Genomic DNA, 6,969 nt, shown 5'->3' on the forward strand with positions numbered 1-6,969 from the left:
AGCTGGAAAACTTGATTCCTTGCCTTTCCCCTTTTACTTTTTCGTGGGTGCATGTCATCTTTGTACCTTCCATGTCTGCTGGGTGTATAATTAGCATCCTGACATCTGAGCAGCAGTGCTTCTCAGCTAGCTTTATTTAGGGGTGGAAATATTTTTTACTTTGGATAAACTTAGGCACTGCTTCCCCGCAAAAAACTTCCTTGTTATACTGGATATGACAGCCTTTTAACCCTTGAAACATATCAAGGACACAGAAATATCTGTGTCTAGATGTCAGGTGGAGTTACCCTGTCCTTTAAGATATACATGAAATTGGCTTAACCCCGACACTCTCATTCCATAGACTATGTTAAGGTAAATGTCCTCACAATGTTCTGAAAATAACTGGGAAACATTGGTTCATGTAATCACCTCTGACTTCAGCTCCTGTGAACTGTATGAGTTTGGGGATTGTCTCACTCTCTTCCCTGCTGTCCTTTGCCCCCTGCCAGGTCAACCTAGTCATGGAATTTAGAACTTGTTCTCTTTTGGTGGTGTGCAGGGCGGGGAAGCGATCCCCAAGTCATGTGTGTATAGCAGACTTCAAAGAAAGTCAGGTAGAAAGTACGGATTTAATTCCAAGCAATGCAGGAAACATGAAATTGAGTATCAGATATCTGCGTTCTTAAAGTTTTCCCACTTTTGCTACCTGCACAGGGCTCCAGACTCCTGCCTAGGGCTTGGCTGTCTCCTCTCTGTTCTGATTTCCCTACACATTGCAAAAGCTAACATCCCAACTTTTTAGGCAGAGTAAATCTTTTTTCCAACCCTTCCCATGGGTCCAGGTTTCTGTCTGCATATCGTATGACACAAAACTAAAGCTTTAAAATTAGTACTTAAAAGGATTCACCCCACTACAGTCACAGACAACCATTATCCTCCTTCCCACTTTTATTTCAGAGACTAGGGATGGAAATTTTGTTTGTTTTTAATATTGATCAGGAAGAATTCCTAGGAAAACAAGGCACTGCATATTAACTGAATAACAGGATGACAGGGAAAACTGAACCAGTCAACACTATTTATCGAGTGCCTAATATGTTCCAGGCACCAAGCTAGGCACAGAGGGAAACAAAAGACACAGTTCTGCTCTTGAGAAGCTTACAATGCTAATGGGAAAGAGAAACATCGCTCACAGAACCAACATGAAAATAGTAAGTGCCAAGCACCAGGAAGGTCAGGTGCAGGTGCTCTAAGAGTAATATGCGGCCGGGCGTGGTGGCTCACACCTGTAATCCTAGCCCTTTGGGAGGCTGAGGCAGGCAGATCACAAGGTCAGGAGATCAAGAACATCTTGGCCAACATGGTGAAACCCCGTCTCTACCAAAAATGCAAAAATTAGCTGGGCGTGGTAGTGCACACCTATAGTCCCAGCTACTATGGAGGCTGAGGCAGAAGAATCACTTGAACCCGGGAGGCGGAGGTTGCAGGGAGCAGAGATTGCGCCATTGCACTCCAGCCTGTTAACAGAGCGAGACTCCGTCTCAAAAAAAAAAAAAAAAAGAAAAGAGTAATATGCTACCTAGTGGGGAGGCCAGGGAAGGTTTCCATGAGGCTGTGACTATAGGGCTGTGATCTGAAGGCCCAGTAAGGGTTAACTTGGGGAGAGGAGAAAGAGCATTCCAGGCAGAGGGAGCAGGCCTAACAAAGGCTTCATGACAACAGAAAGTCCTGACAAAGGACTGAAAGAAGACCCACGTGGCTGGGGCTGCAGAAGTATAGAGGAAGATTAGATTGGGAAGGTGGGTAAGATATGGCCACTAAAAAGTTTCAAGCAGGGGGAATGTGAGACTCAAATGTGCATTTTGAAAAAAACAAAACACACAGACTCAGACTGCAGTATGGAGAATGGGACTGGAATGTTACAAAGGCTTGACAGCAGCTGTTAACTGCCTGGAGTACCCATGGGGAGACATGCAGTTGATAAGATTACTCAGAGCAGCATCTTATCTGTATGTGTGTCTTAATGTAATTTTTGAAGTAAATGAATACACACAAATAGTTTAAAATATCAAATAGTGCTAATATTATTTGGCTAATAAAAAATAGCGGTCCCCTGACCATCCCTCCCCACCCCTGGACCCTTCTGATCCCTTCTTCCACTCTTAACTATTCATCTAGTAGTCCCTCCTCCCCTCCTTCTGCTTTTTAAAAACATACTATGCTTAGAGTACTATTTATTTTTCACTTTTAGACATTGTTTACTTCCTACTAAGGAGAAACGAATTTTGCGATCTTACCCGCTCCCCGTTCCTCCCTCTCCCCCCGGCCCACCCCCCGCTCTATTCTTATCCTGCCAAGAGGGAACATTCAAAGCATTACCAGCGCTTCCTTTTTAGTCTTCCCATGTAAGAAAAATGCTGACTCATTCATTACCTGAAAAATCCATCAATCAGTAAGGACAGAACCAGCACATTTCATGATAAATTTATACCTTTGTTAGTAAAAAAGTACCTTCACTGTACGTCTGTCATGGACATATTTGAAGCAAGGATTTTTACCCTTAAAGTAAAAACTACCAAATTTTTAAGTTGGCATAAGAGTATTCAAGGAAATCACAATACGTCCTACTTGCAAGACATAACAAAGTTATTTGCACTGGGAGGTGAAAATAATCTTCATAGGACTAATGTCTTGGGGAAGAAGAGTTAGCAAGGTCATGAGCTGATGATACTCCATATCATCTCCAGATAGAATACCGAGACAGGCCACTCCTATTCACTGCTGCTAGGAGTGTAAAAGAGCATGGAAACCAGTAGGCAATTCCTACGCAGAACCTCCAAAAAGAAGTCAGATTTTCACCCTCAGATAAATCAATTCTAAGGAACGAAATACTCAGAGATAAAGATTTATGCATAAGACTATTCGTGATAGTATTATTTATAATAATGGAAAACAATCTCACTGCCTCCAAATAAAAAAATGATTAAATGATACTGTATCTACAGAATGCAATAATAGAAAATCATTAAATTCATGCTTTCAGAGAACACTTAATGCCGTGGGGAAATGCTCATATATGCTAAATGAGAAAAACAGTTGAGGTCAGCCTACATGTAAAAATATACATGTGTACATGTGTATAATGTACATATATACAAACATAGGTAGAAGCACATACAAAATATCTAAACATACACAAAACTTTAAAAATGCATAGAATACACAGTTTCTTTCTCCCAATATGGTCTGCCACTCATATACCTCAGAATCACCTTGGGGGCTTATTAAAAATGCAGATTCTTGGGTATTACCCCAGACCTAGTGAATTAAGTCTTTTAAAGCAGAGCCTAAGGATCTCTGTCTACTACACACCCTGAGTAATTCTCACTCACCCCTCAGTTTGGGGACCACTGGATCAGAAATAACAGCTTTCTATGAGTAAAGGAATTATGAATACTTGTCTTCTTTTATTGAATGTTAAAAAAATTCTCAGGCCGGGCGCGGTGGCTCACGCCTGTAATCCCAGCACTTTGGGAGGCCAAGGCAGGAGGATCACGAGGTCAGGAGATCAAGACCATCCTGGCTAACACGGTGAAACCCCATCTCTACTAAAAATATAAAAAATTAGTCAGGCGTGGGAGTGGGCGCCTGTAGTCCCAGCTACTTGGGAGGCTGAGGCAGGAGAATGGCGTGAACCTGGGAGGCGGAGGTTGCAGTGAGCCGAGATCGCGCCACTGCACTCCAGCCTCAACAGAGCGAGACTCCATCTCAAAAAAAAAAAAAAAAATTCTGTACCAAGCATACGCTGCTTTTATAATTCAAAGTTCATTAAAAGTGCATTAATGAGGCATGAGTATTAAACAGAGCTGATTTAAGGTCTATTTGGGAAAGTGTAAACAACTTTGGAGAATTAAAACGTGCACTTTTTTCTTAAGACAGTCTTGCTCTTTCGCCCAGGCAGTGCAGTGGTGTGATCTCGGCTCACTACAACCTCCCCTCCTAGGTTCAAACGATTCTCCTGCCTCAGCCTCCAGAGTAGCTGGGATTACAGACGCCAGCCACCACGCCCAGCTAATTTTTGTAGAGATGGGGTTTCACCATGTTGGCCAGGCTGGTCTTGAACTCCTGACGTCAAGTGATCCGCCCACCTTGGCCTCCCAAAGTGCTGGGATTACAGGTGAACCATGGTGCCTGGCTGCAAGTGTACATTTTTAAAATCTAAAATACAGGGCCAGACTCTGTCTCAAAAAAAAAATAGTAATAATAATAAAATCTAAAATAAGTAGGTATCTATGGATTCCTCACAATTGACTCAGTTTAGGACAAAGGAAGTAATATATTAAGTGTAGACATGGAAATCATTACCTCAGTAAATTGTGCAGGTAAAAAATATAAATAGAATAATTTTGCGACATATGGAGGATGGCATTTCTAAAGTTCTAAAGTTCCAACATCTTCCTTGGCAAAAAGAGGATTCAGTAATCAAGTAAATTTGGGGCACAATGCATATTATGGTCACCCTCCCCACTTAAAAGTCAAATCCTTGGGTAGATTACAGGTTCTGAGAAGTCTAATATAAACTTCTTTCTTAATTCTGGCTCCACAAATTCTTAGAATGTCCCTATCATTGAAAACAAATTTTAGCCCAGAAGAGGGTCTAGAAAAAGTTATCATCATGGACTGATACTCTACACTTGACCCAACATATCGTTTCCACATTCCCATGGCCTCTGAGGGCTTAGCCCATACGTATTTATAGAGCCTGATTCTAAGGGCATGGCTCAAGTCAGCTACCAAGTAATGCTCAGGAACAGCAAAATCCGAGTGCCCAGGCTACAAGATTAGAACATGTGAAGCAACTACAGATTTACTTTTATCTACTGGTCTCTTTCACTAGGCTGTGCGCTTAGGGCTGGAATTTTGCCACTTGTCTATTCATTTATGTACTACCAATACAATAAAGTCTGGCACTTATTTAGTACTCAGTCAATGAGGCACCACCAAACCGGTGGTTTAAATTCTTTCTGGTAAGTTCTGCAATGAAATGGGCTAGTTTCATTACTGAACTTAAAGCATTTCTGAGTACTTACTATAAGTAGGCATTTCTTTTTTTTTTTCTTTTTTTTTTTTTTTGCAGGGGGTGGAGTGCAGTGATGTGATCTCAGCTCACCGCAACCTCCACTTCCCGGGTTCAAGCAATTCTCGTGCCTCAGCCTCCCGAGTAGCTGGGATTACAGATGTGCACCACCATGCCCAGCTAATTTTTGTAATTTTAGTAGAGACGGGGTTTAGCCACGTTGCCCAGGCTGGTCTCAAACTCCTGGCCTCAAGCAATCCATCCACCTCGGCCTCCCTAAGTGTTGGGATTACAGGTGTGAGCCACTGCTCCCAGCCAAAATGGAGTCTTGCCATATGCTACGGACTTAAACCCCTAGGCTCAAGTGATCCGCCCACCTCAGCCTCCTGAGTAGCTGGGACTACAGGCACACACCACGGCACTCAGCTCTAGGTAGGCATTTCTAAGGATGTGGCGGTGACTAAGACATAATCTCTATCTTCAGGGGCTTCGTGCATTAGAGATACTCATCTAAGCCATTCTAGTCCTAGAGCCATTCTAGTCCTAGCCTCTTGCACAAGTTTGGGTACATATTAAATGTCTAATGCTTATTTGAATTGAATTTAGAAACCATGACATGCTTTATGCATGATCAAAATTTGGCATTTTCTGGGGGCAGAGTCTACAGTAAGACAGACCATTCTAGAGACTACATCAGGATGATCATATCTTAAGTAACCAGACCTATCTTGATCATTGCTTTTTTCTTTTCTTTTTTGAGAGAGGGTCTTGCTCTGTTGCTCAGGCTGGAGTACGATAGCATGATCATGGCTTACTGTGATAGCACGATCATGGCTTACTGCAGCCTCAACCTCCCCAGGCTCCCACCTTGGCCTCCTGAGTAGCTGGAACCACAGGCACACCACCATGCCTGGCTAAGTTTTGTATTTTTTGTAATGATGGGGTTTCACCATTTGCGCAGGCTGGTCTGCAACTCCTGGGCTCAAGCAATCCGCCTGCCTCCGAGTGCTGGGATTACAGGCACGAACCACTGCCCCCAGCCGATCATCACCACTTTGGAGTCTCCACAACTAGCCAGGAGTCAAAAATTTTGGCCAGAGAAGCCCCAGAACCCAGAGGAATCGAACAGTAAGTACTACAACAGTGTTTCTAAATATGTGTGCTGTAAAGCTCTCCAGGTTCCTGAGATGTTAATTGGTAGTACCTGGTGAAATAGGACTGAGAAAGGGGTTCAATAGAGATGACAGGCCTCTGTACTGCAGGATTTCTCAACACATTTAAGCAATGTGCTATGCCCCTTATATATGTTGTCTTGTTTAACAATCTATGACATGGGTCTTACTGTTTTTCCCATTTTTGAAATGAACAAGCTGAAGAAACTCGGAGAGTGAGTTACCTGCTCCAGACCACACAGAGGTACCACCATAAGTCACAGAACGGGACTGTAGGATCAGGTCTTTCTGGCATCCAACACTGGTTTACGATCATTTGAAGCAATACTGTTTTTAATATGTTGATGGGCACTACACCACTCCTAGAAGGACAGACAGCAATAAAGTGTTTCCCAAACTGATTTGACTGAGGAGCCCCTTTGAGTGAATCAGCACTCAAGACTAGCCATGGAGCATGTTTTAAGAAACATTGTTGGGGAAATAATGTTTACTAATAGGGACACATAAATGAAACCTTAGTTTAGCCGGGCGCGGTGGCTCAAGCCTGTAATCCCAGCACTTTGGGAGGCTGAGACGGGTGGATCACGAGGTCAGGAGATCGAGACCATCCTGGCTAACACGGTGAAACCCCGTCTCTACTAAGAAATACAAAAAACTAACCGGGCGAGGTGGCAGGCGCCTGTAGTCCCAGCTACTCGGGAGGCTGAGGCCGGAGAATGGCGTGAACCCAGGAGGCGG

The 6,969-nt window shown here is 43.2% G+C and overlaps 1 protein-coding gene across 1 annotated transcript in view; it reads right to left on the reverse strand.

Moving 5' to 3' along the window:
- The window catches only part of SMAD4 (SMAD family member 4), a 112,834-nt gene that overhangs the window by 85,068 nt on the left and 20,797 nt on the right, over window positions 1–6,969 (reverse strand). The gene's annotated exons all lie outside the window — the stretch shown is intronic.

Source organism: Theropithecus gelada, chromosome 18, assembly GCF_003255815.1.
Source record: "Theropithecus gelada isolate Dixy chromosome 18, Tgel_1.0, whole genome shotgun sequence".
NCBI classification, from domain to species: Eukaryota; Metazoa; Chordata; class Mammalia; order Primates; family Cercopithecidae; genus Theropithecus; species Theropithecus gelada.